The sequence below is a fragment of the Cibotium barometz genome, chromosome 25 (genome assembly GCF_041138505.1).
Source record: "Cibotium barometz isolate CiBa-2024 chromosome 25, ASM4113850v1, whole genome shotgun sequence".
In the NCBI taxonomy this organism is placed as follows: Eukaryota; Viridiplantae; Streptophyta; class Polypodiopsida; order Cyatheales; family Cibotiaceae; genus Cibotium; species Cibotium barometz.
Window position 1 is genome coordinate 38,538,760 of NC_141070.1, and position 12,813 is coordinate 38,551,572.

The following is a 12,813-nucleotide window of genomic DNA, read 5'->3' on the forward strand; positions in this document are numbered from 1 at the left end:
TGCCATAGCTTCGTTGTTGCAACTTTTGAGAATGTTCAATTTTCTAACTTTAAATGAATATTCATAATTGAAATATGATAAGAACTCCTCTTTTAAACTAAAATTTATTTATGTATACATAACATAATTATAAGCATAATTATGATTAAATTTCTTGATTATTATTAAATATCCATTCTTGATTTTCCAAAATGTTAGCATAACCCTCTTTCAACTTAAAATGAATTAATATAATTTTTCTTAATCATAAACAAGCTTAAAGAAATTAATCATCATTTTTAACTATATTAAAATCCTAAAAACACCTAATCTCTTTCTCTAGCTTGTCAAGCCTAGAGTTTTGTTTAAGATAATGAGCTTATCACTAAGAACCATCCTTCTAACAAGGCTCTAACCATAAAGATGATTAATATTTCCAAAAAGAGATATTTACTAATAAAAACATTATAATTAAGCATAAAGATGAGTATTAAACCATTTAAACATTATGAATCATAGAAAGCTTGATTTCAAGAAAAAACCATTTAATTGAAAGCTTCCCTAGCATTAGAGGGGTTGGGAAGGAGATAACCATTGAGAAAGATAGAAAAACCATTGAATTAAGGCTTACCTTTGATTTTGGCTTGATTCTTTAAAGAAATAAGTGAATCCCACAAAGCAAGCTTTGGCCGCCAAGTTGGGGAGGGTTATCTCCAAGAGAGGATGGAGAATTGTGAAGCTCCAAAGTTTCCAAAAGTAGAGGCAAAATAGAGGGATAATAGAATTACACTAAAATGAAGATAATACTGGCATGTAATTACTCAAAGATGAAAATACAAAGAAATGAGGGTCTATTTATAGGTGAGGGAGGCCACTGACCAAGTCCAACTGGGTTCTCCAACTGGGTTCTAGAGGCTTCCAGCTTCAGTTTGATCCATTTTGGACAAGTTTTGGACTAGTTGGCTCACTTTTTGATCTAGTTTGAAGAAGGTGAGAGGAGAGATAAAATATCCTAATTTTTTTGAATTAAAAATGAAGGGTAATGATGAAAAAAGTTGCCTACTTCATGATCCCTTTCCCTCCTTACTGAGGTGTCAAAAATTGATTTTTTTAACTAATAAACCTTAAATTTTAACTAATAAATCTAGTACTTGGTCAACTCTTCATCTTGTGTGAGCATTTACTCATTTTTGGAGTATTTTCTTTTATTCTTTGCATTTTTGTCATCCCAACACTTGGATTAATCCTATTGGCCCTTTAGAACCTTATTTGGACCTTAGTCAAATTTTTTTGAAAATGTGGATCCTTAGGCTAAGGTCTTTAATACACATATTCAATTAATTTTTAATGCAAATTGAAAAATTCTTTTTGAACTTCTATTTCAAGGGAATTCATCTTAGATATTAGGAGAAACTTTGTATCCAAAAATATCTCAATTTTGTATTATCTCTCTGTAGAATATTTTCTCTCTCTAGGCCAAAAACAAGGGAAAAAAATGTTTTCTTGCATTTTGAAATAGGGGATGATTACATGGGACTGAGATAAGAGATTATACATCTTTTAGGGTTGAGGAGGAATCTTACATCCTCTCCCACTTGAAAAACGAGAGATATCCTCATCTCGCAAAGTGGGGGTAATCCTTTACCAGCTCTTCTTCTTTCTCCCAAGTGCCATCCTCTAAAGGGTAGAACTTCCACTTGTTCAAAAATTCTCTGAGGACTCCTTTCTTGAGAACCTTCTCCCGATTATCAAGGATTTCTTGAGGTTGTTGGAGTACCATCTGGCCTTGAGTTGAAGAAGTTGATTGTTCATCATCCAGTACATGACTCGGGCTGGGTACATACTTTTTAGGTAAACTGACATGGAATACATTATGTACTTTGAGATGGGGAGGCAAAAGAAGTTCATAAGCTAGATCTCCTATTTTCTTAGTGTGATAGTGTATGGCCCACAGTATCTTGGAGACAGCTTTTTGTACTTCCCTCCTGTACTAGAGATAAAGAACTTCTCTTGGGTCGTACACGAATGAAGACCATATTTGCTTCTTCAAACACTCTCTCCGATATCTTCTTGTCAGCATACTGCTTTTGTCTATCTTGGGCAGCCTTGATATCCTGGGCAGCCTTGATATCCTTGCAGATTGCCTGTATTTGCTGCTCCATATCATCAAGCGTCTATCTGGGTATCTCAACCCTGATCAATGGGTCGAACCAAGTTAATGGTGTGAGGCACTCTTATCTGTACAGAGCTTTGAATGGGCTCATCCCGATACTTCGGTGATAAGAGTAGTAAACTCCACTAGATGTAAGTAGCTTAACCACTTCTTGGGCTCTTTGCCCCATAGCATGACTGAAGAATATCTTTAATTACTTGGTTTACTCTTTCAGTCTGACCATCTGTCTCTCTGGATGATAAGCTGTACTGAGATCTAAGGAAGTTCCTACTGCTTCGAAGAATGCAATCTAGAACCTTGATGTGAACTTAGAATCTCTATCTTTCACTATTCTTTTGGGTAAGCCATGCAGCCTGAAAATCTCCTTGAGAAAGACTCTGGCAACATCCACTGTAGAGTAGGTTTCTTTTACTAGAATCAGATGGGCAACCTTGGTTAATCTGTCAACTACCACAAAAATGGCGTTGTAACCTAATTGCACTAACGGCATTTTAACCCTTTCTGCCTTGACTCTTTGACATGTTAAGCACTGACGTACATGATTGAGTACATCCCTTTTGAGTCCTGGCCAAAAGAAGCTCTTCTTTACAGACATGTAGGTCTTTATGAACCCTGGATGTCCAGCTATCGGGCTATCATGGGCTTCCCTCATAATTTTTCTCTTTGTTTCCTCATCATTAGGAATGCATAGCCGATTATTATAATACATGCATCCTTTGTCCAATTTGTACCCAAGAACTCGACTCATTTCCTGAGGAGTCTTGCTTTCATGCATCAGTAGGATAACAATAGGGGTACAGAATATGTCCTGCATGATTTTCTCTCTTGCTTCACTGATCAATGGATTTGACACTAATGTTATTACAAGCAAGGAGGCTTTCCTACTGAGCGCATCGACTACCACATTTTCTTTCCCTAATCGGTACTTTATCTCAAAGTCAAATTCCTGCAGGGTTTGCATCCATCTTTGACATATATGTTGAGATCCCTTTGGGTGAAGATCCACTTTAGACTTTGATGATCTGTCATCGAGGTGAATCCCTGTCCCAAGAGATAATGTCTCCACAACTTCAGAGCATAAACTACTGAGAGTAACTCCAAGTCATGGACATCATAGTTTCTCTCATGCATTTTGAGCTTTCTGGATTCATAGGCTACTGCATGACCTTCCTACATAAGAGCACCTCCTAGGGCAAAACCACTGGCATCTGTAACTACCTCAAAGGGTTTAGAAAAATCTAGCAATTTAAGGATAGGGTTGGTTACTAAAGCTGTCTTTAGCTTTAGTCCAAAAGCACTCTGACACATAGCAGTCCACTGAAATAGGGTGTTCTTCTTGAGAAGGTTAGTCAAAGGGGATGCTATCTGAGCATACGTGGGTATAAAAAATCTATACCATCCGGTTAGTCCCAAGAATCCTCTGACTTCTTTCACTGTTTTGGGCTCTGACCACTCTACAACTGCTTGGATTTTAGCGGGGTTCGGGAGAAATCGTTTCTTTAGATACTATGAATCCCAAGTATTCTACATGGTCAGCAGAGAAAGTGCACTTGCTCTTCTTTGCAAAGAGTTGGTGCTTCCTTAGGATCTCCAGGACCTTACGCACATGATCTTCATGATCTATTGTATTCTTAGATTATACAAGGATGTCATCAAATAAGACAAGAACAAATTCATCCAAGTATTCTTTGAGAATGTCTTGCATGAGGCGATTAAAAATCATTGGGGCATTAGTTAATCCGAATGGCATGACTGTGAATTCATAATGCCCATAGCGAGTATTGAAAGATGTCTTTGGGATATCTTGTTCCTTGGTTTTGATCTGGTAATACCCAAATTTGAGATCTATCTTTGTGAACATTTGGATTCCACTTAACCAATCGAGAAGTTCGTCAATCTTAGGGATATGATACTTATTTTTGATTGTTAATTGATTTAATACTTTGTAATCAATACAGAGTCTTAACATTCCATCTTTCTAAAGAACGGGTGCACCCCAAGGTGAAACACTGGGTCTTATAAATCCTTGCTCTAGCAGTTGTCTCTTAACTGCTCCTTAAGTTCTATGGCTTCAGGAACTGGCATTTTGTATGCATGCTGGTCTACTGGCTGAGTTTCAGGAGTTAGCTCTATCTCATGATCTACTTCACGAGTTGGAGGCATCTCAGTCCCCTCTTCTTGGAATACTTTAGCGTACTCACTTAGCCATTCTGGTTTCGTAGCCTTGCATTTTCTGTCTACTACTGGATTCATTTTAACGACATAGACAGTTTGTCTCTTTTTGAGTCCCTTCAGTAATTTAGAAGCTTTGACTAATTGCAAAACTGGGGATCCAAAAATTCCAATTCCTTGAACCTGATTCCTGTGAAGGTCGATGAACGAGATGGTTCCATTGTGACAGTGAATGTCAACCTAATTTTTGTGGAGCCAATCCATTCCAAGGATTTCGTCATAGATTCCCAAGGGTAAGACTCTGAATTGGAAGTCTGTCACATTTCCATCTAGATTAAATGGAATATGGTTTGTCTCATGGTGTGTGAAAAGAATCTTCCCACTAGCCAATTCTACTTGCATAGGTTTCCCTATTTTCTGATCTAGGACTAACTTACGCAAGCATCCAGGGGAAATAAAAGAATGTGTACTGCCTGAATTAATCAATAGCTTGAAATGCTTACCCTTGTGCTCTGCTGGAGTTTGGAGGACTGGGAACTGATGATTCTATCCTTGATATTCAATGACGGCATAAATCTATTCTCTTTCTTCCTCCCCTTCCTCAGCTATTGTGGTGGCTCTAGCTGCTGTAGTATGAGGTGGAACTCTCTCTCTTTGGTTTCCCCAATTCTGGGAAGGAGTTCTGAGACTACTTTGCATTGAGGCTGCAGGGCTGAGCCGGCACTCTTCTAGGGTTGCCCTGATTTTGGCGAGGGGGACCCTGATTGAACTGTCGGTCTTTGAATTCTGGGACCTTGGCTTCCTTGGCCCATTGACATAGAAGGAGTTGGGAAATCCTTGAGCAGCTGGTGCCCAAAACCTTGACAACCGAAACACCTGTTTTCACTTCGAAGCTCTTCCTTCATCATCTTGAAAGAGCCAAATTTCCTGAAAAAGTGCTCTGGAGGAAAAGGTCTTCCTTCAATTCTGAAACTTCCCATCTCCTGGTTTTAATTGGGACCTTGGTGTCTTTTAGGAGGCGGAAGGTTAGAAGTACTTCCCGGTGTTTGGAACCTTTTGAAGGACGAGGGAGCTGGCTTTGGTGGGACCTTAAAAACAAAGGCCTTGGCAAAGTCCTTTGCCATCCATACTGCTTCGGCCATGGAAACTGGCTTGGCATTCTTTACCATAGGGTATCCAAAGGTTCGTTCATTCCCTGAACGAACCTGGCCATTAGCTATTCTTCATCCAGCAGTGGTGAGTATTTGAGGAGGAGAGTGAACGCTTGGTGATGCTCTTTAATAGTTCTGCTCCCCTGGGTTAACTCCAAGAATTCATTCATCTTAGTTTCCAAGAAGCCGGGATGACAGAATCTCTTCCTTAGGTACGTCTTGAGATCATTCCATGCTTGGGTGTTCCGATCCAGATGGTTTGTCTCACAGTGGTTTCTCCATGCTACTCTGGTTGTTTCTATTATCTTCAGTCGTATAAGAGAGCCACTTTACTTTTCTCATTATATCTAGTGACATCGAAGTATTCTTCCATTGCTTCGATTCACTTTTCCACAGTCTCGCCCAAGTTTTTCCCTTCACCCTTGAAGGGACCTGGCTAAGATCTGTGAAGGGCTTTGTGAACATCGGGGTCAAGCTCTTCCTCATCTGTGAGAGGATCTGGCTGTCTGCCATGGTTCGCACACCTCATGATTCTGCCAAAACGATACATCGTTAAATTTCTATTTGATTTTGTCATCAAGATCCTAAGACTTAAAAAGTTCAAAAATAATTACTTTAAATAAGATAATCAATCTTATTAAAGATCTACGACATACATCCGAGGAAATAGATCTTATTTCTTTAAACTCGATATCTGATAGTTAAATCACTTAGATAACTGAAATTTTTTCACAAAACATTCTTTATTTACATAAGGTTTGCAATATATACATAGAGCAACATGGCTCTAGAAAATCAAAACCTCCATGAGTATAACCATGAGATGGCGATACTGGGCTACTGACATGCCACGATACAATTGTTTCCTTATCGCTACTAAAGGTGCTACAATCTTACTTCCCGAGATAAAACATCTAAGAAGTCTATAAATATGACAAGAAAGCCTAAAATCTCAAGGTGTGGGGTGATACAGGATAACACCGCGAACCACCTTTAGCCTCAACAGGACCATGGCTAAAGAGATATTCTTCCTTAGCATCAAGCGCTGGTTGCAAGAGGCGTGAACATATTGCCCTGCTTGCGTGCCACTTATGCTGTCGTCTCTCAGCAGTCGGGTTCAAAAAATATAATTCCTCGAAATGATTTGCGAGTCTTGCTTTTCTCATTTGAGTCGTTAGCGGAGGAGAGGATATGCTCAAAAGTGAAAGCAGTCATATCCCGAGATTGAGTAAGATCGAGAATACCAGATAAATACGGAATGTCCATCTATAAAATCAAATTCATCGATTTTTAAAAGTCTTCATTAATGAAACTTAATCTGAATGAGAATACAACATGAAAATGCATCTTTTTAAGTTTTTATTATAAATTTTTGATAAAATTTATTTTTCCTTCTTAAGCTTTCAACAAAGCTCTGATATCGGTTGTGAGACCCCTGCCCTCTCCGCGCAGTCTTCTCTAGGGCACTGGCAGTGGAAGTAGTAGCCTCATGTGCGGGTCAACATTTCCCACTTGGGGCCTCGCCCATGAATGTCCAGAGAAGAGACTAATTCGGTGGTTCCTCCAAAACTGAGACTGGAAAACTTCCCTCGCCCAACTTCCCTCGCCCGGAAAGCATGGGCGATTCCGCCAGGAAAATCATCTAACGAAAAATTTATCTAATGAGTCAAGGCCTTAACTACCTTTTCTATTCCGACCAAACCCATAGGTCACATGGCCAGATCAAGGAAGGGACTTGCACTTGGTTCATAGAAATCACCGCTTTTTTCCCCTTAAGCGAGGCGTTGATTCTTTCCCATAGAATAAGAATCTTCCTGGGACTTATTCTAACTAACGTAACTTGAACATATTTAACTGTATCGTAGGAATACACCGATCCAGCTGCCCATGGGTTAGTATCTCAATTTTGTATTATCTCTCTCTAGAACATTTTCTCTCACTAGGTCAAACACAAGGGAAAATAATGTTTTCTTGCATTCTGAAATAGGGGATGATTACAGGGGACTGAGATGAGAGCTTATACATCTTTTAGGGCTGAGGAGGAATCTTACAAACCAAATGAAATCAGTTGATCTGACTAAAATTTGAAAGAGTGAGGGTGAGTCCACATATTACACTTGCAAAGTTTTTTCACCATAGAAGCACCTTTGCACCTTTGGTTAGAATGTGCGTGCCAAAGTCCCAATTTAAAGGGGACTCTCTATGGCCATGACACATTGATAATTAGGCATTTGGCTTGCTCATTCTAAACAAATGTGCTCCAATGGTGAACCAAAGTTTACAAGTGTGTATATGTGGACTCCACCTCACTCTTGTAAAGTTTGGTCACCATCTGAGCTCATTTGATTGTGACGTGTGGGCCAAAGGTCTAATTTTGAGGGGAATCTCTAAGGCCTTAACACATTGAAAATTATGCGTGGCATGCACATTCCAACCAAATGTGCTCCAACGGTGACCAAACTTTGTAAGTGTATATATGTGGATTACACAATCGCAACCAAATGTGGATCCCATCCTAATTATGCCTTTAGCATACACAATCACAAACAAATGTGCTCCAATGGTATCCAAACTTTTTAAGTGTATATGTGTGGATCCCACCCTCACTCTTGCAAAGTTTGGTCACCACCGGGCTCATTTGATTGTAATGTGTGGGCCAAAGTTCCACCAAACAAATAGAGACCAAAGGATGTAACAATCAAATAGAGAAGATAAATTACGATGAGAAAAGGTGATACACCATTAATATAATAATAAAAAACCAAAGTAAACTGAGTGATGATAGCAAACTAATCATCAACACCCTCTCTAGCTCTCAAAACATTTGATATGCTCTCATGCTCATCTACATGAAGTAGCCAGAGTGGTCCAACATCAATTTTGTGGCTTTGAACTTGATCAAGGTGAAGCTTGATTTTAATCACAAGATGAGATAAGATGTGGGCCTTGAGATTAACCTCATACTCCTAGAACTAAATGTATCTCGGCGGATGCTTGAAAACTTACTGAAAATAGTAGTTTGCCCATGACCATGCAACATTGTGCATCAAACTATGAACCTCATGACCATCCATGGCATCCTCGTTTTGAGAGTGCTCCTCAACATAGAGCATATTCACTTGCTTTCTCATTGCCATCGGGGGGCACGATATTAAAGATATCATCCATGGTTATATAGATCTGTAACTTCATTATAGTCAACTGTGCAAACATGGCACCAGTGTCATGTGCCAATACAACATGCATCAAATGCTTAGGTGTTATCAATCGCTCTCTCCAAGGATCTACCTATGCAGGCATGACGCATTCATCATCCCAATCACCCTCTGTGCATGCAAACCATCGTCGTGCGAAGATAACGGGGTTGCCTATGAGAGGCACTCCAAATGGAGTGGAAGACCATAGTGCTTGGAACTATCTAGCAATCAAATGCCACCAAGTGATCTCAATAGTGCTGTCATCCACACACCAAAAACTCTCCTAACCATCTTTGCATCTCCTGAGCAATAAGAAGAGGTGTTGCTACCAATCAAGTGCCCTGTAAACCACTCCACCACCTACTTTGCATCCTTAGACCTCTCTATAATGTGCCAAAGCTAGTGACAACATAAATATAAGGCTCGACCTAATTTCCTCTCTCTTGGGAATGCCCTCATTGTTGCTAATTGGGCTCCTCCCACTTGGGATCTAGTTAGGGTCGATTTTAAAACTAAATCCTAAAGCTTACCGATTCCATTTGGGGAAATGTGGGAGGAGACACGAGTTTGGATCCAACCTTCCCTTAATCTAGCCACCACCCCTATCACATGGTCCTTAGGGATGGATTTAAATGGGTTTTCTTAAGTTTATCTTTTCATTTACAATTTTTTAGTTTTTAATTCTAATTTAAAATTTGTTCATGATGATAAGATTTCCGACACCTTGAGGCCCATCCTCATACTATGCTAGTTTATTGGTTGCCCAACATCGGAGTTCTACTCTAGATAGCTTGGTCGTTGACCTTGGTACATTCGTGGGTCCAATACCCAAATGATCCTTGGGATTTCTAATATGCAAGCTCATTGGTTGCCCAACAATCGAGTTCTACTCTAGATAGCTTAGTTGACCTTGGTACATCTATGGGTCCAATATCCAAATGATCCTTAGGATTTCTAATTTCTCCACTTTTGGACTCTTCTAGGGTTGTGGGTCACGGTCTCTGCTAGGACCTCTTCACTAGACCTCATCTTGATCACACTTAGTGTGGGGACCCAAGGAGAAAAGGCCCCACAACTCCTTATCAATTTCCTCACTAAACACATCAGTGGTGGAAACTTTTTGGATGTGCACGGACAAAATCTCGGTTTGATTTTTGTCCAATGCGTTAGTCCTTGCAAACAACTGGACTATGGACCTCCTCGGGATATAACCCTTATTAAACAAAATACAGAGCCCGATGCTGACCCAACCATCATTATGGGAATTTTGAGGGGGGATATGATATTAACTAACCCACAAGATATCTTCTTTTATCCCTTGCATCATCCAAACCTCCATAGAAGTTAGTGTCATGGCTTACAAAATTCAAAAATTCTAGACAACAAGGTCGACAAACTGGACTTGTATGTTCCAGATGACATACCAGCAACACCAGCTAACTATGAGGTTGATCAATGGGTAAATTAGTCACGGGTGGTTAGAAGTATATAATACCCACTAGCATTTAAATCTTTGTGGGTCTACCTTATATCACTCAGTGGGCATCCTTAAGCTATATACTAATATCCATAAGCATTTAGAAGCTATGCTTACTACTGTAAGCAATAATTTTGATGCAACTCACATAAATTACCTAGATGTGGATAATGAAGAAATCCCTGAAATTCAAACCTTTTTTCAAGCTCATAAACCTAGCCACCCACCCCCTAGTTTGGGTCACGGGTGAGGATGAGGATCTATCTTCTTTTTTCAAAAACACCTACCTGTGTATACTAATATCGCCAGTAGGCTTCTTGATCCCTATCCAAGCACGCCTCCTACTACTTCTTCACAAGCTAGATGCATCTACTCTTCCTTCTCCCCACCAGAATTTGAATTTCCCACTAACACTCACTCCATCTCCACCAAGGCAACCTCAAGAGGTACGTAATTTGCCTCCAGTCGATAATGTTACACCTTACACTAACAATAATGTTTTGGATTCCATGACAACTGCAGAATATGAAGAGTTCATACAACAAGGCAATCCAATGTTAAAGCCAGAGCTTATGTTCAATGCCCTGATGTAGATTACCTCGTTCGATCCTACAAGAAGCAAGATTCTCCCAGAGGCATATTCTGTAGTCACCCCCACATGGCAACATTATGTGCCGTACCCTCTCCGAGCTACTCATCCAGAATTACAAGAATTACTACCATTGGCTGGAGAAGGAACATTATGGGCTAATGTGGCAAAACACATGAAATTGGCAAACCCCCATCTCTTAGACTTGTTGGAAATTCGCTTGGTCACTTTTATGATCAATTATTCTTACAAAAGATGGCGGAGGACAGAGGTGGATATACTACCATACACACAAATGAATTCAGGCACAAAGACAACAACTACTCGATTGGATCAGAACTTGGCAAAAAATACCAGATCTTGCAATTGTAGCCAGTGTCAGGCTCATGAAGTTATTAATGGTTCTGATAGACCAACCTAGAGAACCTTATGATGGCTACGAGGCTTAGCATTACAGTTCTTCAACATGCACCAAGGGCCAATAGACAGAGGTATAATAATATATTACCATCGTGTAAGATGTCTTCTAGGTTATATGCACATAACATTTGAAGACATGATCAACACACCGGGTTCTGAAAGTCCCATTTAGCATTCCGGCGCACACTCAGGAAACTCCAGTCTCGCCGTAATTTCTATCACCACCATGAATTTGGTGACCAGGTCTTGGTAACAGATTCTGAGGACAGAACCTACTTTAGGAAAGGGGGAATGTTAATCCCATTTGGATTAACACCATGATCCTCAATTGAGGACATTAATAAGTGTTATGTAAAGGCACTATAAAGGTTGTACATTATGAGACATTGGCCACCCAAGGCCTAGTTGGTAAGTTCTGGGTGCCCAAGTGTGAATAAGGGTAATTGTATATAAGGTATTTTCTCATAATGAAAGGACACAATCCCCTTTGTGCTATTGAGAGCTCTTCCTTTTTACTTGTGAGAGAGTGAGGAGTGAGAGCATTCTAGCATTGTGCCTCTTTCATGCTTGTGTGTTTATGCATGTATGAGAGAGTGAAAGAGAGTGTGATTGGCCTCTGTGATGGTGTGAGAAACTCCATGGTGACAGTGAGGAGGTGGAGCTTGGAGTTTGGAGCATACATGCGATCTTGGAGGCTTCAAGACACGAGCTCGAAGCATTGGTAAGTACCCCACGACGGTTGTGTTTCATTGCTCATCCATTAGGTGAATGTGTAGAGTTTCCCTCTTGGAGATGTGGTTTAGCATAACAACCAATGGAACCCAACTACTATTTTTCTTCATCCACAATTCATAATAAAAGCGGATGTATAAGGTAGCACAAGCTTTAAGATACTGAAATGCAACACTGGACTCTACTATATTGCACTTGAATGTATCATCCTTATGCTACCCCTCTACAATGTTCCACTGCTCTCTAAGCAAGGTAACCATGTCATCACATAAGCATGGTAGGTATTTGTGAGAAAGTAAATTGATTGAACATCTTAGCAAAAACATGAATTGGGTATACCTAGTAGATTGAGATGGCTTTTCAAACTTTAAAGACTCTTTTATGACACAAAGCATCTTCGATTTCATGACCATAACTGTCCAAGCATCAGGGGTTGGCCATTCAACAGAAGAGAGGGGAGGAGATGTGATGATCTCTAGCTTACCAAACCCACCGTCATGTATTGGCACCACATAGGAGTGTTGGTAAAAGAAGATCTTTTTCTTAATAAGGTCTGCACTAGTTTTACAAGAAAGTAGTGCCTCACCAATGTCTACATGGAGTGCTTGAAATATTCTAGTAAGGATTTGTAATGGTTGCTCCTCTGCCAAGTTGGAGAAGGAAATATATTTGCAACCCAAAAACAAGATCATTAAACATGAAAGATATAGCTATCGTCATATCACATGCTTCTTTCCTTCCCTATGATACTTACATTTGCATGGGAATCGAGTTTGTTGGCGAAGATGGATGTCTCATGTCGTGTACACATGTTGTACAATGGCCACTAGGTCTCCATTGCTTAATTTTTGAATCCATCTAAATGACCCTTCCAATGAAGCTCCATCACATCTTGTCATCCATGTAAATGACCCTTCCAAAGA